This window comes from Limulus polyphemus, unplaced genomic scaffold (assembly GCF_000517525.1).
Source record: "Limulus polyphemus unplaced genomic scaffold, Limulus_polyphemus-2.1.2 Scaffold68, whole genome shotgun sequence".
Lineage (NCBI taxonomy): Eukaryota > Metazoa > Arthropoda > Merostomata > Xiphosura > Limulidae > Limulus > Limulus polyphemus.
In genome coordinates this window covers 736,250-761,046 of record NW_013665678.1, presented here as the reverse complement: position 1 = coordinate 761,046, position 24,797 = coordinate 736,250, and the positions used below count along the sequence as shown (strand labels likewise).

Below are 24,797 nucleotides of genomic sequence, written 5' to 3'. Positions count from 1 at the left end.
TTTTTATATCTACTAAAAGTAATACAGTCTCATACCTAATAAGCTTACGAACGATCAAATAAAAAATGCGAGGCATGGTATATATTTACAGGTTTAAGTTCGACAACAAATGGTACTGAAAACGGCATAATAGATGTATCTAAATTAACAGTACGTCATGTTAATGTTATTTACAAATAAATGGTTAAATAATAAATATAGTCGTAAAAAATTAATAACTAAAGTAAAATAAAAACTGATTGAAAATTAAGATAGAAATTCTAAGAATATTCATGGTATCTAAGATTTTAAGGGTAACTGCAAAAATTCCAGTACACGTTATTTGTGAGCGCTATTTTACTCGTTTCACAAATACAGGAACAATTTATTTAAATAACAAATATACTGTATTAAACTTAAATTAAAAATTATTTTCTTCAAACTTGTACATTATAGCCAACAATTGTTTGCATTGTGATATTAATTAACTTATTTAGCTTTTGCGTTTTACACTACAGCACTGCCCATCTTCTTTGTTGTTTTATTTTAACCCAACGAATTTGTTTTATCACAGAGTGTCGCTGTAGTCTAAAATTAAATTTGGGTAACTTTCGATTATTTTTTTAGTATCACTATTGAAATTAGTAAAACGTGTTGTTGTTGAGATTAAAGCCTATAACTTGATTTTCCTTTCAGAGTGAATTAGGCAAGTCGTGGGGCAAGTTCCAGCTGCTAGTAATAAAACCAACGAAGATAGAGAGCATGATTTTCTCTAACATAAATTTTAAAATGTAATGATTTTATTCAAAACATCTTAGGAGTTAGATACAATTTGATAAATCATCTTATATAAAATTCCAAAAGGAAACTAATTAATCATAATGTAATTGTGTCGGATTCGCCGGATGCTTAAAAAGGAACTGAGATTGCTTAGATATAAAAACTCAAAAGATGGATAACAGCTCTTCTAGTAGCAGTAATACTTGATTTTGAGAAATAAAACTACCTCAGGTTCAACTGAAGATGTGTCTTAACCTTTCCAAGTTATAAATTTATGACCTGTAGCACTACTGCCTTTATAATTCAATAAAAATAACTGATACATCTGTCTTGTCAATTCTTGCAGTAATTTTGAAGTCGGAAATTGAATAACTTAATGCTAATATGACATACTGTAATTATTAATTTCTAGTTTTCCATCACTGGTGTTAATGCTGATTCAGGGTTGCTCATAAATTATTTCGAATTAAAAATTATTTTGGCTCTGTTTTAATTATTGAGTATTATATATATATATATTTTTACATACAAATTTGGTGAAAATTTAAGTTGAATTTCATAAGTTACCGCATTGAAATTTATTAGTGCATGCAGAATGTTTGTGTCAGATTTCTAAAGTAAAAGAGCTTAAGTTTTAAGTCAGTCAGTTTACTTCACGTTAATGAAGCAAAAACTTGTTAAATCTTTTATCAAAATTTATAACAAGTGAAATGTATAGTACACGTGCTGTTTTGTGTAAGGGTTAAAAATGAGGACACAGGTAATGAGATACAGATCTGTAAAAATAAGAACACTGCTTTATCTTAATGAACCTAGAAAATAAACTTTCACATATATACGACATCTACACATACAATTCTGTCATCAAAAGTGAGATATACAGGATGATATGATGTTCCATTAAAACTTTTATTTTTACTCTCTAAGGATAAATTGAATGTACTAGGGAGCACAGAAACCTTGAGAAAGACTAGGACTAGAATTTGCTTGCCAGATGCTAAAGTACAGAAAATTATAGGTTATGTTGATAGTTTAGTTGCTGGTATCAAGGAACATTCTCTTTTATTGTAATGCAAAAAGGAGTGAATGATGATGTAAATTAGAAGAATAGTCCTTTGGGCTAGATAAGCAATGAACTATTGAGCAAGATCCAGTGCTTAAAATGAAAGATTTATAAGAGAAATGTTTAGAGCAACAGGTGAGTTGGTTGGACATGTGTGATAATAAGTATGGACTGTATGCTATAGTAATTCATTCCTACACTGACTTAAAGAAGCACTTCTGAATGAGCCAGACACTTACATTATTTGAGGAGTTCTTTATACTTTTTAAGCAGCTCTTCTAATTTACAATTTTTGACATCATTCACTCTTGCATTACTATGAAAAAGTGTTCCTTGGTACAAGCAGCTGTACTGTCAATATGCTTCATAATGCTGTAACATGTTCTACCATCAGTAGATTCTTTTGGATTATTTTGTAGAAACAATGTGAGATCCAGTTCATGTAACAATTACAAATTTATTTATTTAAATAATGTCTGCTACAATCACTTTATGTTGTAGGCCTAACATCAAAAAGAAAAACTGAATCTAACTTTCAAATTAAATTACAATTTCAGTTATAACTTACAATAACATTTCTTATGTTATATTACTTTGATGTTTTTACATATCCAAACACAAGATGTTACCACCATTGCACATTAAGTGGTTCATTTCTCATCTTTGACCTAGGCTTCCTGATTCTGTAACTTCTTCTGAACCTGCCTTGTCTTTCGATGAATTTGACCAGCTTTTCCCATAGCCTCCCTTTGCTTCAGGTTCATCCTGATGAGACTCAGGTAATACTCCACTTTTGTCTTTTGGTACTCTTTTATAATAACTCGGGTATCTGAACATTTTTTCTGTTACTCCAGTTGTTTTTGCTGGCTCTCAGGCAAGTTTTTTGCATACACATCAACACTAGGATTTTTTAGTGACCCCCCCATGACTTAAACTAAAGCCTTAAAATGCTAATGGTATGCCTCAGACAATGAGAAATAAAATTAGTTTAATTATTACTATTACACATAGTAAAATCCAAATCACAACTCAAGTGAAATAAAATAACTTTGAAAAAGTGTATATTAACTAAGTTGTTTTCACAATAGTTAAAGCTCAAAGTATAAAAACAGCCAGTTTTTACTCAAATGTTAATACAAAACATTGTCCTGAGTAATTAAAGCTCTGTATGTAATTGCTTAAAGTTGCTAAGTTATTTTTACAAAAGCTATAGAGTCAGATCAAATGATAAGCCAAGTTTACGTACAGCTGCAAGAAAGAGAGTTAAGATCTAAAAGTTTTCTCATTCTCTCACAGGGGCAAATCTAATTTTATATATAAAAACAAAAATACAGTAACAAAGCCAGGCTTGCATATGAAATGCACCTCAAATTAAAATGTATGTCTGCTGGAAATTGAGATCAAAGGCTTGGCTGCCCCCTGACCCTTACCTGATTCACAGAGAGGAAAGACAGCTTTCTATTTCTTAACATAACAATGCTATCTTTGCTGCAAGAAAGTTGGCTAATTGCCAATAAGTGAACCAACATTTTGTATAATTTCAAAACAAGGAAAATTAAAGTAGTACTTATGTGACTCTCTGCATCCAACCTGAGAACTCTGAAAAGAACAATAATTTTGAAAACATTTACATCTTACAAACTAAAAGTAGTAGGCTCATAGTACCATCCTATACTACTTTGTCATAATTTATTGTTATATAAACACATGGAAAACCTGTCTAGCAATAATCATGCATTGTATACATTACTTGGAAACAGTTTTACCAATTAGTTACACATTATCTGGACTGACTCACAATAAAAGTACATGAACATATAAAAAAACTATATCAATAGAGATAATGACATGTAGAACATTTCAAGTCATCAGTTTGTGGTAAGAATAGTCCTTAAAACTAAAATATCACACAAATCGACTATAAGAATACTAGTGATAGAACCATTGTAGAAAAAATTATCGGTGATACTCACATTCCACTGTTTGATAGGAACAGAATCTGCTGACCCTTATTATTGTATGATAAGCAACCTAAAATGGGCTGTATAAACTAGTTTACTTGCTGTTTCTTTGTTTTTAAGGTTTTGTGAAAAACATTAAACCTCAATACTATATGATTATTATTTAACCTATAATTGTTTTTCAATTTGAAACTTGACTTTTTTCACTGTATTTTAGCTCACATATAAGTGTAAGATTAATCCAGCTATTTTTAATCTTGTAAAACCTGTACCTTGAAACTTTCAGATCTTGTTTTTCATATTGCATGTTTGATTACATGACTACTATGAATGTTCTTTGTGTACATAGCTTTGAAGTAGTGATTAATCACATATAAAACATCTGAGGTGTTTTGTTTAAAGAGTATGTGTATAATATCCTATTAATAATTAAATTATGTTTCAAATTTTAATGCAGTGATTAAAACAATAAAAAGCAAGGTAACAGGCCATTTGGCTCATCCCATTATCCACCAAAAAACCAGTTTAAATTGAATTTAGCTTTCACGTGTTCTTATACAAGAAAAAATTAATACTCTCATGCAGTCAACAAACGTGTAACTCAGTGATCTTGATGCAATGCATAGTATGTACCACTTATCCACAATTCTTCACTCTCCCACCTGCCATTATCTCTAACACAATAATTCAGATTTTTGTGTTGATGGTTGTTATGTTCACATCATGTACTAACTTTTTTATTATGAATTCTACAGTAATGTCAATCCTGAGGCTAAAATTTCGGTTAATAGTGAATATTTTTCCTAATGCTTCTGTCAATGATAGCTATTTTTCTATTGCTTATTTTTTTACAGTTTATTCCTGCAGTCTTCCTCTGGCATGCAAGTAGTTTCCATTGCTTGATTATTAGCCTTCATCAAGCAGTGAATTTAACCCACTGATGCTGAATTTTTTGTAGGTGTTCCTGGCAGTTACCAGTGTTCTATGGATGCTAATTTGATGGATCATCAGCCCTATTTATCTTTCCAAAAATTATTTTAACTTATTTTTCAGGTATGTAAAATTTAAACCTTGAATCAGTTAAACCCGAAGGTTTTAGTGTTGTTTTACAACATTCGAATTTGGAATCTCTGTTTCTTCCTCATTCTCCCGACATTTGGTTACAGCTAATTCCCAAAGATTACATTCACCTCACATTTAGAACTGGGATAGTAGCTCAATTATTCAATGTAATCAATTACTTATATATTACATCAATTAGTGCCATTAAAATAACTGATTAAATGAAATTATGATTCAATCAATTAATGTCATAAAAGTAATCAACAAATCAAAATTAGTGTTCCTGGTTATTACTATTTGCAATTGATTCATCTTTTTTGGCTTCTAGCCAATATGGTCTGGTTATTAAGGTGGTTGCTTTGTGGGTTATGAGTTTGATTCCTGTTCCCACCAACCATGCCCACCCCTTTATCCTTGGAGGCACTATATTTTCATTTTTTGAGTTATGCCAAAACTACTAATGCCATCTGCCACTATCCCTAATTTTGAACTGCCAACCAGAGAAAAAGTTATCAGTTGGCGGCATTTTTTGCCAATTCTTGGACTACTTTTCCTCTAGTGAATAATGGATTGACTGTGAAACAACTGTTATTCCTACTTTTGCTGGTGTGACTGTACAAGATGTTATGCATGCATTTTTGCTTGCACACAACTCATAACTGTGAATGTGTGGTTTGTTGGCCATTGGTTATGTAACTAGCCACAGTGGTGCCTTTTGTTTATGTTTCCTTGTTAGGCCATAGCTTTAACTTAATATATTTCTTACTTATTACAAGCTATAAATGTAACCATTGTTACTTAGATTATGATTGTTTTAATAAAAAGTTGTGGCAAATTAATAATATTCATTGTACTCTGAAGAAAAAATTGTTTGCTGAATAACTTGCTCAACAACCTGTATTTGTCAGAAGTTACTAGTGATGGACTTAACAACAATCTAACAGTATGTAACACCAAATATTTTTGTGATGTGAATACCTGCAATGAATATAGGAGAATAATGTGATTGAAAGACTGTTATATATTATTATTATTGAAAAACCTTAAGGGACTGAATGTTGTGTTAAAAAAATATAATACGTTTAATATTAATATCTTATAACAAATATAACTGATTATGTAACAATTAAGTTATTAACCTATTTACATGAATTGGCTTTTTGTTTAATTATGACTAGCTTTAGATAGATAGGTAAAGGGGAACTAAAGTCTGGTTATTGTCACATGCAGCATAAATGCTACATGGTCGAGTAGGCTATAAGTTGTTTAATTTATTGATTCCTCACAGAGCTAGGTTATTAATCGATCTATTATCTATGATCATCAATTACATTGATTAGTTCCACATAACATAATTGGTTAATCAAAATTAGTACTTCAAATTATTCCAACTATCCCAGTAATTCAACTATTGTCATTATGAATTTTCCTTATTATTTTTGATTAATTGAAGTTCAGCCAGTTTAATCACTTAATGCTACAAATGGAAATAATCAATTAATCAAAATTACTTTTTCCAGTTATTCTTGTTTTTGATTAATTCAGAATGTCAAGACTTGTGAAGATAATCAACTTATTGAAATTAGTTTTCACTCATTCCAACCATCCAGGTAACCGAAATATTGCCAGTATTATTTCTCATTATTTTTTTTAATTTGATAAGGTGGTTGTCTAAATCCCTGTTGTTACCAATCATGCTTGCCTTTTCAGCTACAGAGATGCTATATTTGAATTTAGAATTATGGCAAAACTACTAAGACTACATGCCACTGTCCCTAATTTTGAACTGCTGACCAGCATGCACCACCAATTCTTGAGCCTGTCTTTTTCTTGTCAAAAATATAGATATTCTCTTAATCGTTATTATCATAAAATATTGTGCTAAAAAAATTGCAACACTTACCACGTTTGAATGTACGTAGAGTGTATGTAACAAAATAACAGTGATTATTGTAATACAACATGAAGTGTAGCTGTACAAGTTTTTAAATGTAGCATTTAAATATTCTAGCTCTACACTGTTTTCATTATTGTAAAGTTCGTTACCAACAACAACAATTGCACTATTCATTTTAAGCTTTCACCAATAGAAGTATTCTTTCTACGTACTCCATTGTACATATTTTAACCAAACTTATTAATAGATATGTTTGGTGAGCCTTATAGTACCTGAAAATCTAGTTTTTGAATGTCACATTTTCTGCTACATAAAGGTAGATCATTAATGCTAATTATGATGTGGAACATAATGAAAAAGTGCCAAGCATATTTCACTCTGTTTTGTTTCACTTACTTTACTGAATCTGGATTAACCTAAATTTAACTGCTTGAAAATATTTATTAGACTGTATTTACCTTATGTAAAGGTTTTTTTAGTCTATGTATCTTTTTATCTCTTACTTGTTTGAGTGGATAATGCAATGGTCATTTAAGTTTTGTTTGTTGTGTTTCAACATGTATGTGACAAAGTAGAGCAGGTATTTGAATTATAAAACACATAATAATAAGTCTCTAAATTATCTTTCCAGGCTCCAGTGCTGAAAGAAATATATTGTGTATGCCATCTTTCAACAGGTAGAATTTGCCTTTTATTTTCATATGAGCTTCCTTTTAAACATTCTCACTTTATTTGAATAAAATAAAGAATCTAGTCTTTCTCATGATATGTATGCTGTAAGAAAATTTTAGAATTTTTAACATGTTCTAAACTATAAAATGTTAGAATTTTTTTTAAAAGCAACGGGTGGCTTACATGACATTTTAAATTAGTTTAACTCTATTATGGGACATATTTAAGCAGAACTAGTCTTGGGATCACAGCTAGGTCAAACTCTGTCCTGTACAATTTACCCTGATCTAATTAGTGACAAGTTGGTGATTTTATTGATAAAAATTGGATACATGAAAATATAAAATGTTTTCTGAATGGATTTCCTCTTACATTGATTCAGGCACATCCATATCTCCAACTATTTATTAAATATGTAGGTAATGTAAGAAGCTGACTCATCAGTTTAGATGTCTGTGTGAGATTAAATATATGTAACTCAAAGTTACTTTTATATTCAAGTAATATTTTTTGTACAAATAATGCCACTAGTTCTGCATTTATAGTTCAGCATTTGAAAATGGACAAACACATTTGCATTTTTGATTCATTTGGCTTTGTGGCTTAAATTGCATACATCTGTTCAAATAGATTTCTCCATCAGAACTTCACTTTGTTTTTCATTGACTTTCACAACAGTTTTGTTTTATGGTGCTGTTTCTTATACATTAGTTTTCATATACAAAGTTATTGTTTTATAGCTTGTATCTTGTTCTTTTCCGACAGGGTACATTATCTCTTCTCACATAAATTGCTATTCTCGTTCATGGCTGCCCTCTATATGCAAAATTTTTTTTACGCATGCCACAAGCCTTCTACCTCCCCTCCATTGGCATTGACTGATTCCAATGCATCTCTCATGCATCAACCCTCCACCAATAAAAGTGCGACATACTCTCATGATGTATGTGACTCCCTCTGTCAAAATCTACTGAACTGTCACTTCTCGTTTGGTAGTACTCATGTTCAGATGTTTTTTCCTTTGGTGCTCTTCATGTGAAGACGTGATTTTAATATTTTAATTTCTGAAGTGGGATTTCTTCATTATTATTTTTTTCTTTACATTGAAGAAATCTTTTATTTAACTTAATTTCCCAGTCTCTATTTTGTTTTTCTCACACTCTATAATGAATTCTGAAGTTCATGTTCTTATCTTTAGCACTATTTTCACAGGCTGCAGGTGGGGAAGACCCGTCATTGAATTTATCTGCTATCATCCATTGTGAGATTTTTTTCCTGTATGGGTCAACCTTCTCCTCTTGAACTTGTCCCACTCATCCTCCTGAACAAGCTGAACCTGTTTGAGCCAATTAAGATTTGATAGCCTTTTTCCACCACCACCAGATTTTGCCGTGTTTTTTCCCTACCCTTCCCACAGAATCCACTAGGCCTAATATGGCATTTTTCGACATGATTTCGCAGGTGTGTTATGTTGTATCCAATTCCACATTTTTCGATATTCCTTATTACCTCCATGTTGTCTCATTTGTCATCTTCGGCTTTCACTTTCCACACGTGGTTTCACTGTAGTTGGTTGCGATACGACCTTGTCTTGGGTACATTTACTGCCTCTTTCTTTTTGAGATTTCAATATATTTTTTGGTGATATATTTTCAATCATGTATCTGAGACTTTGGAATCTCATGTTATCTGTGCAGCAACTCCTGACCTTTTCCTCTTTGGTTGGTTGCATGTTTCTCGCAGTTGTAGCCACAACACGCCATATTCTTATATACCTGGCCCTGTCCCCCTTTCAGGAGTTTCTCTTCTCTTTGTTTTATTCATCGTTGATGGGTATGTCGCTAACAATACTGGAGACTCACCAGAGGATTCCGCTCTAGTGGATGCTTGTCTATATTTTATTTTACCTTTGGTGATTTATCACGACTGTTACATGGGTACTTTGGGTTTTTTCAAAGGGACTTGTCCTACTTTTTCTTTCTCCTCCTCCTTTGTCCCTGGTACATTTTTCCTTCTCCATGACTTGGAATCTTGCCACCAACCTGTGTCTGCCCGAGACAGTACAAGATTTTTTTTCTACAGGCCATTGCACCTGTTTATCATCTTTCTCTAGGCTTTTATTCCAGGCTGTTTGTTGCCCCTGCACCATACCGTAGGCTGGCATCCTGTACTAGGTTTGTCCTTCCTCATTCTAATTTTCAATCTGCCCCATTTTACCTTGGAATCTTTTGTCACCCTTAGGTGGGCTTTTTTCCTCCAGGTTTATCGATGACAAAGAGGAACGTCACAAATTATTATTTGCATATCCCCAAATTTCATCACTTGCAACCCTTTCTTTGGTTTGGACTTGCCTAGGCCCTGTATCTTTTGTCGGGCATTCAGAGCAATTGTTCCTCACTTATATGCTCTTTTTTTTTGTCATCCGAACAGGAGTCCACCTGTTACCATTATAAGCTGCTCCTGGTGGCAGCTGTAATGTGCTATTAATCAAGTTGGAGAAGTCCTTACTGTGACCTATCCAATATCTTGTCCTTTTGGGTGTTTTTTTTTTTCTACACATATCTCAGTCAGGCCTGCCCTTCTTCTCTTCAACTTCATTTGATGAGTTTTCAGTTTGATTACAGCTTGTGAAGTTCTATCACTTTTGGGGATGTGATCTTCCATAGTAGCCCTTATCCTCTTAGGTCAGGCTCTTTCAAGGGCTTTTCATGACCAGTGGGATTTCACAAGGATCCTTTGTTGGCTCTTATTACCCTTCTTCCTACCCTTGTTGTCAATGGCATTGGTGGTTAGATATGACCTGTTTCCTCCTCCTCATCTGGTTTTCCACATTAACATTTCATGAATGCATCCCTTCAGGGATGGGGACATGGGTTGATCAACTGGAAGATTTGGGGTTTTTGGTCTGTGATTCAGAGGTCTTATCCTATCAATGTCCAGGAACTTCTCACTGTTGATCATGTTTTGGTTCATTTTCTCCATCTAGCCAGAAATTATCTGGTAATGATCCATTCTGACTTTTCTTCAGTGGTTGCTTATCTCAATCACTAGGGTGGCACCCATTCTCCATCCCTCTGTATTCATATGTTGGATCTTTTTTTTTGGGCCCCATGTTCGATATTCCTATCATTGCGTGTCATGTTTCAGGTGCTTTCACTCTTTTCCTGGATCGGATTCCTGTCCAGATAACATTTATCCAATGGAATGGTCTCCTGATCCTTTTTTTTTCCAGTAGTTTTGACTTCAGTGGGGTACTCTTCATATTGAGGCTTTTGCTATGTTCCTTAACCACAAATTGCCTTGGTTTTGGTCAGTGGTTCCTTGTCTTCTTGCTCTGGCTATCAATGTTTTCAGCCAGGATTGGACCTACACATTTGTCTATCCACCCATTCTCCTTCTTCTTTGGATGATTTCATTCATCCTTGACACTCCGTGTTCAGTCCTTCTGATAATTCTTTCCTGGCTGTCTCAACTGTGGTTTCTGCAGCTTCTCCAGCTTCAACTTCTTCCTCCATCACCTTTTCCTCTGTTTCTGTCCCTTCTTTGCCACCCTCAGTCATCAGTGTTTCATCCAGACCTTTCTGTCCTCCGTCTTCAAGCCTGGTTTTCCTCTGGTCGTTGGTGAGGTGATCTGGCTTCTCCTGACAGTTAGGCTCTTTTTGGCTTTTTTCATTCACCCTTCCTACCTGGAAGTTTCTTAATGTACATGTAATTTTTCTGTGATTGGTTTCTGGGTCCAGGGTTTTCCCCTCATCAGTTATTCATCCCCACAGTTATTCATGCTCTCTTGACTTTTGAATCAGGGATCTTCTATTTCCTCGGTCTTGAATTTTCAGGCAGTCCTGTCCCACACCTTTTATTTTTCCCAATCCTGCAGGTATTTACCTCTCCTACACTTTACCTGTGAATGTGTTCCTTCCGGATTTGTCGTTTGCCATGACAGGCTGCCCTTTTGGATGGGGATATTAATGTGGTCCTGCACTGCCTCACTTTACCTACATTCGAACCACTCTCCCAGGGCTCTTTGTTTCTCATACCCTTATGTTTTTCTTCCTTCTCTTATTTGCCTCTGGATTCCAGTGGTCTGTTCATTTGCCATCGATGTTTCACATAGTCTTTATTCTTCTCCATATCTTTTCCTTTCTCTTGATCGTTTTTACTCCCTAACACTTCAGTGGCTCGTGAGGGTAACTCCTCCATTTAGCCACTTTCCCTTTCTTCCATTTCACACCTTTATCCTTGGCCTGATCCAAATAGACTTCTATGTCCTGTATATGCTATTCTCTGTTACATTGCCTGCATGGCTTCCTTCTGTGGTGTCCATTCTCACCTCTTTATTCCTTGGGAACTGTCCTCTGTTGGTATTCTTTCTCCTTCCTCTTTTGCCAATTGGGTTCGGCTGTTCATTTGATTGGCTTTTTCCTCTTGTATTTTGTTCTGAGTGGCTTTTCACCCAATTTGACACCTTACTTTTTCATTGGCATTTCATCTTCATCATCCTTTGGAGATACTTCTTCAATTGGGCATGTGGACTATCCATAATACATTCATCTCTCACTATTTGCATTGGATTGTTGTTTTTCTTCCTCTTTGGGTTATTTTCTTCTGCCTGTAGCCATTTTAGAATATCATAATTTAGTGAGACTTTGACTGGGCAAGTTGTTTTGTCTTTTTTTTCCTTTTCAGCAGACTTTTTCCCTTTTATTAATGCTTATTGTTTGAATCCAGCTCTGTGGCAAGTGGTGCCTGACCAGATATTCTTTAACTGTTCAAATCTGTACTGTCAAGCAATGTCGATTTGCATATTATAATTCCATGGCCATCCAACACACACTACAGAGAGAGATAGCTTGTAGGTTTATCCTTGTGATAGAATTACTTCATAAGTTTGCCCATCCCAAATGAACTACATGGGTAAAACAGAACGAGATAGCTGCCCATCCCATGTATTGAATAAATTGGTATGGTCTGCTTTTACAAATAGGGTTCTGTGATCACCCATCGCACTGTCTCAGGTGTTGTTTTCCTGCAGACTCTCCCCCATGTTTTACTCACTTTTCTTCTAGTGGAGTTTGAGAGCCCTTACCACTTTTCAGTTCCAAGCCACTGCAGTAGTGGACTGTGAATATGATGTGATAATGAATTAAAAATAATATATATAAAGGATTATAAAACCATTCAGTTGAGAGTAGGGCAGTGGTGTTCTGCTCGTGTAAAGGATGTGATATCCTAAAATATGAAACATAAAAAGAAATGGGAGTGAGACATCAAAATTGCTGTTCACCCCCTTCAATTAGGATCCCTCATCCTACCCTTATTTAAGATGTCAGTTTCCAGTGGCTGGGTTTTGGATTTAGAGTAGAACCAATCAGCATAAATACTTGCACGTGATACAGATGTCTATATTCCTCCCTCATTTATACTCCATCAGTGTTGTGGGTCATGGTGGAGGTAATTGTGGATTGTTATGGTTCTTTCCCTTTCACTAACCCTCGATTTTTCTTATTCCAAGGTTGTTAATGTGCTTGGGGTGATTCCAGTCAATTTCACTTTTGAGGGAGATGGTTTACATTATGTGGACATCTTTTCAATACTGGATGTCGGGTTCCCGGGTTGATCTATCAATTTATCATATTCACATGTGCCCTGTTCATGAGTCTGGTCTCATGAACTTGAGGTGAAGATGGTATGATCCTCTTTCCTATCACTGCCAGATTTCTGGGTTTTTGAAGGTAGTTGACTTGCCACCAGTATGATCCTCTTTCCTACCCTCATATGGATGTTGGTTCCCAGTGGCCTGGGATTTGGATTGTGGTTGACTTGCCACCGGTATGATCCTCTTTCCTACCCCCACATGGATGTCAGTACCCAGCAGTTGTGTTTTGGATTGTAGTTGACTTAGTGACGGTATGGTCCTCATCCTACCCTCACATCGATGTTGTTCCCTAATGGTATGGGTTTTGGATGTAGTTGACTCGCCATGTACATTCTGTCATTCCCGAGCCACTCTATATCTAGGGGCACATCCTTTTCATTTTACCCACTTTTATAATCAGATATTAGAATTTGACTGTCTCCTCTTAGGGAGTGTCTTTCAGATGCTTTCGAAGGATGCTTCTTTCTTTCTTTTCCTCCCACCAGTCCCTCCACCTATTCAATTTGGGATTTTAGCTATTTATGTGAGCAGAGGTAATGTACCGTGTCTGAAGTTATAATGTTACTACACTGAAAATGTACTAACTCACACTTCCCACCCTTCCTCCCCACTGAAAACCAGTGCTTCCATCTTCTGCCAAACCTCAAAGTGATAGTTTGATAGAAATGAATAGGGAGAGTCACATGTGTCATGAGGATATGTCACACTCTTACTGATAGAGGGTTCACACGTGATGATTTGCATGAGAGATGTATTGGAATCAGTCAATTCCAATGGAAGGAAGGTAGAAGGCTTGTGACATGTGTAAAAAAAATGTTTGCATGTAGAGGGCAGCACTGAACGAATATAGCTATTTATTTGAGAGGAGGTAAGTACTTGTTGGAAATACATTGTTAGTGTGAAGAAGTATAACTTTTGTTGGTCTCAAGTTGTCCATAGCAACTTCTAATGCACTGTATGTTCCTGTAGTTGCCTATTTTGACTTCTATTCATTTTCTTTTTTTACAGTTACCTGTTGTGTCTTCCATTCATATTGTTCCAGTATAGTTGACTGTTATGACTTCCATGAATTCATATTTGTCCTGTACAGTTGTCTGTTGTACTTACATTCCTGTTGTTCCCATACAGTTGCCTGTTGTACTTGCATTCATATTGTTACTGTATAGTTGACTGTTATGACTTCCATGCATTTCTTTCTTAATTCTGTGCAATTCTGTGCCATCATAAAACTGCCTGTAGTAACTGGAGATAAATCTTAAATAACTACTAATTGTTGTTGCATATGTACATGTAGGATGTATATCTACTACAATTTCTTGTGTTCTTTCCTGAACCCAAGATCTGTTTTATAACTGGATGAAATTCTAAGAAAACATAAAACTAAACTCATTGCTGTTATTCAATTTGGAATCAAGGAATCACAACTAATGCAACGAATCACAGAAGGCTGCTGCACCCTGTTAGTGGACAAACTTATTATGAAATGTTCATCCCACCTAAGATACACATGACAGACAAAGTAAGCAGAGATACTGTGTGCCAACTCAAATACCAACATATGGCTAATTTACCAAAATTCCTAATGAAATTAATTGTAAAATTTACATCATTCAATGCATATAACAATTCACTATAACAGTGGTGTAAACAAATTTTCTAAGCTGGTGAAGCATGATTATAACTAATTATACTTTTTATTACACATTAGTAGGCCTAGTTTATTTTTAATACTACATTCTTTATTCAGTTCCTTAGGATTTTTCTAGAAGAAGAGTATATAAAAATATTTCAACCATACTATGTTTCCTATATCTATTGTTGATTGCACATCTTACTCGATAGAGAGTTCATTAAGCTAACTTGGACAAAACAAACATAGTAATGGTGGAATACCATTTATATAAGCCATTTGTTACAATAGCATTTGTTATGGTGTTAAAAATATTATAAACCTAGTACTACCATCTTACAAATGTAATTAAGTTTAATATATTTCAATACATGAAGTTCAGATAATGTACAATGAAATAATGTACAGTCAAATTTTACCTGCTTATGTTTAATTCAAACAGATTGAAGAAAATATTTCAGCTCATGAAATTTTATCATAAGTTGCTAAGTGTTGTAAAAACTACAGCCTGCTACCAAAGAAACTTAGTTTGTTACTATGCCTTATTGTTTTAATGGGAACTAAACAAAGATTAACAGTTTATTGAATTTTATGCAACTTAATTTCAACTATTACAACATGCATAGTTATAGTAAGCACATTTACTTTGATTTATTAGAAATGTTTGTAATAACTGACTTTCATTCTGTTTAAGCACATAAACTTATCAAGTTGCTGAGTATTTTGTATGGTGAGGTTTTCACATAGCATACAGTATTTGTAGAATGCACCATCTTCTTTTGCTGATTACATTAACCATGGATACACTTTCATATTTGTTGTGCTACAGTGCAGGTTTTTTTAAATTCAATTCCACTGGCTAAAGGAATTTCCAGTTGTGAATGTGATACATAAATACACATTTTGAAATTTATTTTTGATAAAATAATGCCCAAATTTTACAGATTTTTGGAAAAAAAATGAACAATTAAAATGCTGACCCTATTCAGTAAAACAATGTGGATATGCTTCTGCCTAAGAAACTAGTGAAAAAAAGTGCTTATCTAAGTGTTAATGACCCTCTTCTCATACTTCATGGCTGAAGTCAAACATTATGTTTCTATCAAATGACAAGCTTCCAGCAGGGTATTCCTGAACAGGTTCATTAGTAGAGAATCATTGTATGGTCAGATGATCATCACAGCACTTCTTGCATTCTTCTTAGCAGATTAAATGTTCTTCATACCTCAATCAGGTTGTTTTTATGTTCTTTGGAGTACTTAAAGACCTCTACTATTTGACTGGAGTTTTAATTAATTTTGTGTAGGTTTTTTTTCTACAGAAAAAAGTTTGTCTGTGCTTTATGTTTATATTGAAGGACAGACTGCTTGATTCTGGCTCTAGGCTATAATAATCTTGTTACATTCTTTTGCAGTTAAATGAACAATCTTTTCAAGCTCATGGAAATTTCATGTTGTAAGATCTTATCATTCTAGAAGTTTCACTGATTTATAACAAAAGTAAAAAGTAACATGTACATAACCTTTACACATCAGTGTTTAGTCAATCATATTTGTCATGAGACAATAATATTGGGCTTAATATTAGGATTTCTAATTTTAATTTGGTCTGTTATGGTTTCTTTAAGAAGAGTAAATATTAAAGGTTGCAAGGTAATTTCATTTTTTAATCAATGTAGTGATTAAAAATTAAATAAGACTAATACTATTGTCTATAACAAATATGATCGATTATAAATATGCTTTGCCAGCAAAAAGGCATTCACACCATAACAAAAAGTCAGTTTTTTTTTTCCTTGTGGAATTTTGTTACAGGTTCTTTGATATTCTAAATATAATAATTTTTGTTGTTGTGAAATTGTTCTGTACATGAAGTTAACTGGGTGCAGTTTGCAATTAGCCTTTTTGTCCATTGCTTTATTAATGACTTGCGTAAGTAATATTATTTTTCTAGTAAAAAGAAATCCATACTTTCCCATTTGTAAGATTTACAAAGTAAATGAGTGACTTAACACATGCAGCAGATTTTCAGTTATGGTATTAAAAATAAAAACATTCAATTTCAAATAAAACTATTAAGTTCATGTGCCAGACAATTAATGTTTTTAAAAACATTTTGTTTGTTTTTTAATATAGTACCTTAAAAGTTATCTCCGACAAGGTACCTTACTTCCACTCACATACAGAGCTATTCTTGTTCAGTGCTGTCTTCTATTTGCAAACATTTTTTTGCATGCCACAAGCCTTTCACTCCCATGCACATCTCAATTCACATGGTTTGACTGATTCCCACATGCAAATTATCATGCAACAAACCTCCACCAATAGTATTGCCATGCACCCACATGACTTCCTCTGCTATTCTACCTAACTATCACTTTCTGTTTGGCAGTATTCATGTTCTGACATTTAGCTTGTGCTCTCTTCAGTTTCTTTTTTTTTTTTTTTTGATATCACTTTTTGATAGTGACATTTGTAACTTATTCTGAAGTGGAATTATTTTATATTTCTACCCAGTTATGGAACTTAATACTTCATTACAAATTATTTTCTTTACTTTTTATTTATTTCTGTCAACACGGTAGTGTTTGATTATTCATTTTGAATTATGAATTCTAAGTTACCACTTCAGAGGTTATATCTTCTATCAGCATGTTTACATAGGCTTCAGGTGGTGGTTTTCAATTGGCCAATTATCGGCTTTATTTCATTGGGAAATTGATTGTCCAATGAGTTGACCTTTATTGGGCCTCAACTTGAGTTTGGAGTCCCACACATCTTGAAATACTTTCTCCCACTTTGGAAAGACTAGGCATTATTCTATTATAGTTTTTGAATATTTTTACTGTTAATATAATTATCTGTAGTTATTTGGGTTCAGTAACATAAGTTTAGTTAGATTGGTCAATATTCAGGTTTAAAATTAGAGCTTCATTATATTCTTTGTCTTATAGCATTAGATTAGGCTTAACATGGATCTTTGTTATTTTGGATTATTTGTAATTCATCGTATTGTTATATCGTAAATTAGGTTATATATATATATATATTTTTTTAAAACATCACATCTCATACATATATTATTGTCATTACACACTTTCTTATTTTTACAGTATAATGTATGTTTCATTTTCATTATTATTTATCTTTTATACTTCATGTTAACTTTGTGTGGACTCCTGAAGCTGGGATCAGCAGAAACTTCTTCTCCCGATGTTGTATGTATTATTGTTAGGTTAGGATTTTTAAATTAGAGCTTAGTGATATACTTTGTCCTGCACAGTTCAATAAGGCTTAACAAGTGTGTTATTTTCAGTTTACGTGTAGTTCATCTAAATCAATAATTAGGTTAAATATCTTGATTTGTTCAACACATAACATCTTATACATATGTGTATTTCACTACACACTTACTTAAATTTACATTATATTGACTATTTAATTTTCTTAATTCTTTATAATTTATACTTCTTACAATTAATTTAGTTTGTGGGGACCCCTCAGGGACACTCTACCTTCTCCCAATATTGCTTACCTTCCTCCTACAACTGCCAAACCCATTTATATGACCTATATTTTGTCAGTTTTCCTCCACCTGATTATGGCTTACCTTCCCAGACCTCTACTGCAGAATCTGTTAGACCTACCTCAGCTTTTTTTAAAAACATTTCACAGTATAATTTTCCACTCCTTTTCTAGACATTGTGTTTCATGTTGAGCATTTTTGTCTCTCTATTCTGGAAAGGGTACTTGCATGTCTCGCCTTCCACAGGCTTTGGTTCAATTTGCCTTAGCTTACCATCAGGCAGATTTTCTTCTTGATTCTATGTACTTAGAATCTCTGTTGCCTGTATGGGGGGCAGTCTGTTAATCCCATCCATTTTATCCCCCACCTAGTTTACCAGCTTTGTTTTACCCTATCGACTCTCCTAGAGGAAATGTCTACCTTACACCTCCTTTCTAAGGCATTTCACCTATATCTAGGTGATTTTTGTGGGATACCTCTTTGTCCTATCATCCATATTGGGGCATTTCCCATTTTCATTTCTTTCCCTCCACACATGGCTTCTTTGCTTTGGGGATTTTATGGGGTGGGACACTGTTTTGTATTGTTTGTTTACCAACCAGACTTGGCATGGCCAGGTGGTTAGGGTGCTTGACTCACAACCTGAGGTTCGCATTTTTGAATCCCAGTTTCACCAAACATGCTTGCCCTTTCAGCTGTAGGGACATTATAAAGTGATGGTCAATCCCACTATTCATTGGTAAAAGAGTAGCCCAAGAGATGTTGGTGGGTGGTGATGACTAGCTGCCTTTCTTCTAGTCTTTCACTGCTAAATTAGGGATGGCGAGTGCAGATAGCCCTCGTGTAGCTTTGCACGAAATTCAAAACCAAACCTTTACCATTCACAGGTAGAATAGCATAGAGGGAGTCGCATGAGTCACGTAGGTGTGCAGCACTACTATTGGTGGAGGTTTTTGCACGATAAAGCTCTTCTTGCTGATCTGAATTTGCTAATAACTAATAACCAATTTTGTAATTTAAACTTTAATACATTGGCTTAACAAATATTGGATGTCTATATAATACAACAATATAGTTCAAAAATATTGTAAAGTGAATAGAAATTTGAATTACTTCACCAGTACAAGGTTGAATGAGACCGTTGACTTCTGAGCCTTCGTCATTCAAGCAATTATGTAATCGCTATTCACCCGTTTTTTCTGTCATTATTTTTATGTTCTGTGGTATCGACGTGAATGTGTACTTGCGTAAAATATACTGGGTAAATGTATATTTAACAATGCATGGCTTCTGATGGATGAGTACAAGGAATGGCTCCTTACAGGTACACATCGCCTAGAAGCTTGTTGCAATGTGTGGCATAAAAAGTTCGATGTTGGCAATATGGGTGAGCCCACTGTGATAAGCCATATGAGGAGGAAAAAGCTTGAGGCTAATGTGCATAACTTGTACTCATCAACAGCAGCCATGCTGACCATATGCAGTTTGATATCATCTTAATCTAGACCGAAACCAGATATAACATCAACAGTTAGGCCTACTGTTGCGACAAATCAACATGATGCCATAGTCCAGCACGTAATTGAATGATATTCCTAAGTTAAATTTAATATAAGGGGAATGAGACAAATTTTATTGATTTAAATGCACAATACAATTTAATAAAGTTGCATTATTTTGCAATTAGCCTTTGGATGATTCATTTCTTTTCATCTAGGTGTCAGCACCACATTATGCAATTTATTCATTTAAGGAGAGACTGGATTCATATGTTTCAAAAGAAGATGAGTGAAAAACTGAGGTTTTGAGGGTCCTGAAGACCATTGTTAGGTGTGAAAACAAAAATGAACTGTTTAAAAAGATATTTGCAGATAGTAAAATTGCATCCAAATAAAAACCAAAAGGATCAACTTGATGTGTATCTTCGATACTTTGTCTCGGCAAAAAATCTTATGACTAGATTTCTTGATTCTGCATTTCATGGCTACACACAGGCTAAAATCTTTTAAGCCATTTCTTACAGCTGACAAAAGAGCTTAATCTTAGTCATCTTTTGCAAATAGGTATGGATGGTCCAAATGTTAACTGGTCATTCCATGAGAAATTAGAATCAAAGTTAAAAACTACAAATTTTGACACATCTTTAATCAACATTGGGTTTTGTTGTCTACACACAGTCCATGGGACTCTTTGTATGGCTTTAAATGCCTCTGATTGAAATGTACAAGTAATACTAAATCAATGTACCATCTTTTCAGTGATTCTTCAGCCAGATGGGAAGATGAAGAAAATTACTGGGTCTCATGTTTATGCACTGAAATTTTGTTCTACCTGATGCATAGAGAATGCACCTGTTGTACAAAGGGCAACTGAAATTATTCTGAATTTCCAAACATACATTAAAAGCAGTTGAAGCCAAACCAAACCCTTACACAGCACCAAAAAAGTCAAGCATTTAATAGTGTGAAATCTTCAACAAATTATATTCTTTCTGGTGCAAAGTTATTTTATACTTCAAAATAAAGAACTCTCCCAATTTCTGATGATATATCAGAGTGACCACCCTATACTGCCTTTTGTCAGCTGTGGTCTTGAATCTATGATCAGAAACCTTCTGAGAAGGTTTCTAAAACACTATGTGCATCCAGAGCATTTAAATTGCTGAAAATTGACTTAAGCAATATTAGAAATATAAAACTGGCTAAGCATATCGTTATCAGTTTTTGTTCAATAGATCTGTTGATCTGTTTAATTGAGAAATTGCTAGTGAAGTGTCTATTGAAATATTCATTTACTCCTATTGTCGCCATGTTTTTCTACTCTAAAAATTGCCTCAAATGCAATGGATAGTAAGGCTCGTTTTCAGCATGTACTGTCCACTCTTGTCAATTTGAAAAAAATTAGTGAAAAAAAAATCTGACATTATTAAATAATGTATGGAAGGAAGTTTCAAAAAGTATCTTAACTTCCATGACAGGACATCCTGTTAAAATGCTAGACAAATAGTGTTCAAATAGAAGTAGGGAACTCAGAACTTGAACATACTTTGTACTGTAAACAGGCAGAGTAAGAAACAAATGGTATTCTAGGGTAGGATTTCTTACAAAATTCTGACAATGAAATATCCATTACCAGAGGTAAACTGTGCATAGAAACAGGGATCGTATGTTTTGAAGGGATTATACCTTCAGACTTATGTGATGATGAATGATATATTCCAGCTGACTCAAACTAATAGTTAGATCCTGAACACTAGCACTAAGCAAAGTAATGAGGCTAAGGATCAAATGTCAAAACAGGAAAGTACTGATAGGCCTAAATGTAAGGATACATGACAAAGTCAGCAGTGTAATGTGATTAAGTGTTCATGAAGAAATCAGACTAAAAAGAAAAGTCCTAAGACTAGCAACAGTACTAGTATTAGTTTTATAGCAGTTGTTATAGTAAACAAAAAGAAGTAAGCAATAGCAAAGTAAGGCAAAATAATGTAGGGAAGAAAATTTTAGACAGGTAAATAGATACAGAAACCCCTCAGATGACTCTACACCTAAATCAGTAACAGAGCATCCCAACAGGAGAGTTTGATAAAAAGAATACTTGTAAGACTAGTTACAGTAACTGAAATACCCGAGAGAAGATGAATTATTGTTTAAGTTAAAATAGAGGACTTTAGGCAAAATGAAAAAGTTTTAACCTAGCTAACACATGACATTTCTACAACGTTGCTGAATAGTTGTGCATTGGTAAAATCCACAACGTCATGCAATATGTATTGTGACAATATTGTGGCACTGTTAGACATTAATGGTGAATATATATATATTCATGAAACAAGCAACGTATAAAAAATCCAATAGCAGTTTACATGTTTTGAACTACTGAACAACAATATTTGATGTATTTTTGTATGGTGTATGCTTTTGAAAATTTGCAAAGTAGGAAAACATTTTCAAACATGTCAGCAATGTTGTATGCACAACTTTTATTCAAACACTAATTGTAGCCTAAATAATACATTTACACTTTCTACTGTGCAAGTACCTGTTATTTCAGTTGTTTTATGAATAAGAAATAGATCATTTATCTTTGATTTTACAATTCGTAATTATAATTATATAGTTATGCATTGTCACTGGGTTGTTAACTTAATTGTCACAATGTTCTTCATGTGGAAATGAACAGATTTGTATACGTATTTTCGTAAGAAATACATAACAATAGTTTATAGTCAATCTATACATAAAGGAAGATATTAAATATGTTATGTTCTAATTAAAATATAAAATTTGATAATATACATAACAATAGTTTATAGTCAATCTATACATAAAGGAAGATATTAAATAAGTTATGTTCTAATTAAAATATAAAATTTGATCATTAAATTTTATGTTTACATTGATCACAGTATTTTTCAAACTTGAATGATATGTTGTACAAAACCATATGGTATAATGAGCATTATCGGCAAAATTCTGCTGCAAAAGTGATAACTAGAACTTCAGCGGCTTCAGTTTTTACCGACTAATAGTATTTGTACAGGTAATTGAAGATATGTCACTACTGTTTGTATCACTTGATTTATTATGAAAATAAATTAGCACAAATACCTATATTACAATTGTTTTTAAATTTTTGAATTTTTTATCTTCTGTAGTTTTCAATTCCTAATTTTGAAACTTTACCCAATTACTCTGTTGTCCTCCACTTTCGGATGTAAAGTTTTAGCTTAGGCTAAATGGGAGTACGTATTCATGACATAAGTTTTCTCCTCCTAAGGTTTTTAATACATATTTTTGAAAGTTACCAGTAATTTTACATGTATAGACCTACAAAATATTTTTGTGGTGTTTTGATTTGGGAGTATTTGTTGAATTTTTGAATCAATTTACTTAAGCAAAATATGCAATTTTTTTGCATGGTATTAAATTACTAGTATAAAGATAATTTATAGACATAGTGCAATACTAATAGTGTAAAGTAAAACCTTTGAATGTAGTTCTTAAGTGATTTCTAAATGCTTTAGAATCAATGAATCATAATTGTGATTAAAAATATATCAAATAGGCTTAAAAGTGTAAGTTAGCATGACAGTTAGCATATAAAATGTATGTTTGTATATGATATACATAGTTGCATCATAGTCCATTAAATTAAATATTTTCTATATTTTTTTCCTTGTTTGCTTTACAGGTTAACTTCATGGGCTCCCAGGTAGGCCAAACTTTTGGGGAAACAATCCAACAAATCATGCCAAAGATAGGCACCTACAGGTTGTGGTCCACTTACAATCTGAAGGGCAACAGGCATAAGGAAAACAAAAGGAGGCATTCATGAATCTTTTACTCTTCAAATGCATTAAAAGTACATGTTGAAATTTAATCATTGTTAATGCATAATATGTTAATTTTGGTTTTAACACCGTAAACCTTAAAATAGAAACACATTGAGATGACTTAAAAGGACTAACCTATGAGAAATAGATTCTAAAGTTTTTGTGTGTGTATATATGTATTACCTTAGTAAACTTCAAAGTAACAATACCAGTTAAGAATTTATGAGATAATTATATAATTCAATATTTAAGAGAATGAAATAGAAATTATCTTCCAGTTAACCATTCTCAAAATTTTTTTTTAATTTTGTGTTTGTTGCAGAAGCTTGCCTTGAGACCCACCAAAAGCTAAAGGAAAACACTATTGAAGACAAGGTGACATAATTTCTGAAACTTGCTCCCAATAAGCCATGAGGAATGAGACACAAGGTATGTTGGACTCAATAATTCTAGAGTGAAAATTTATAATGGAGTTTTCCCTTACACTGTGTCACTACATAATGGAAAAATTATGTTCATAAAAGTAATATATATATATATTGCTGGATATTTTGGAGAAATCTACTTCAGCAAATGGTGGCCAGACATTAGAAAATGATTAAATGGAAAAAGAAGAGCTGACTGATAACTAGAAAAACCTCTAAGTGGAAAAGTGTCATCAATAATAATTGCAATCAAATTGTATAAAAGTTTTTATCAGAGAATAAATGTTGAATAAATTTATGAGAATGAAAGAAAATGAATTTATTATTTTATCAGTTAACAAGTGGGCTTAACCCTATTACAACTGGTTGGCAGCTCTCATTCAATATATAAAAATAGTTCCTAATCAACAATAATACAATTTTCTTTCATTCTTTAATATTTTCCAGTAACTGTATGAACAGACGAGAAAGTTAGTTTACTGTTACTAGAACTAATGAAGAAATAACTGTTGGATACATTTACATGATTTTAGACACAAAATAGCCAGAAACAGAAATTCTAAGATGAGGTGTTTTTAATGTAAAAAAGAAGAAAGTGTTTCACTAGAATATAACCAGAAATATGTAAACATTACACCAAATTGTTATATTTTTCAAACAAAACATACATATGTAAAAAGTGTATACCAAATTTCATGCAATTAGGTTAAGTATAAGTGTGAGAAAAACAGTGTTGAAATGATGTCACCTTGTTAGTCCCAATAGGATTGAAAAAATGTTGGCATAATGGTTGTAGGAAAGTAACAATGCAA

At 33.4% G+C, this 24,797-nt stretch overlaps 1 long non-coding RNA gene across 8 annotated transcripts; it reads left to right on the top strand.

Moving 5' to 3' along the window:
* Nucleotides 1-603: 603 nt before the first annotated feature.
* On the top strand, nucleotides 604-24,281 carry LOC111087369. 8 transcript variants are annotated; one of them, XR_002612064.1, is made up of 9 exons: nucleotides 604-770; nucleotides 2,495-2,601; nucleotides 4,638-4,836; nucleotides 6,391-6,455; nucleotides 7,374-7,419; nucleotides 17,885-17,917; nucleotides 23,419-23,589; nucleotides 23,883-23,989; nucleotides 24,118-24,281. It is a non-coding gene; the product is annotated as an uncharacterized LOC111087369 (long non-coding RNA). The 8 variants fall into 8 exon arrangements; XR_002612066.1 differs by lacking the exon at nucleotides 17,885-17,917 and having other exon boundaries at nucleotides 4,742-4,836; XR_002612070.1 differs by lacking the exon at nucleotides 6,391-6,455.
* The last annotated feature ends 516 nt before the right edge of the window (nucleotides 24,282-24,797 follow it).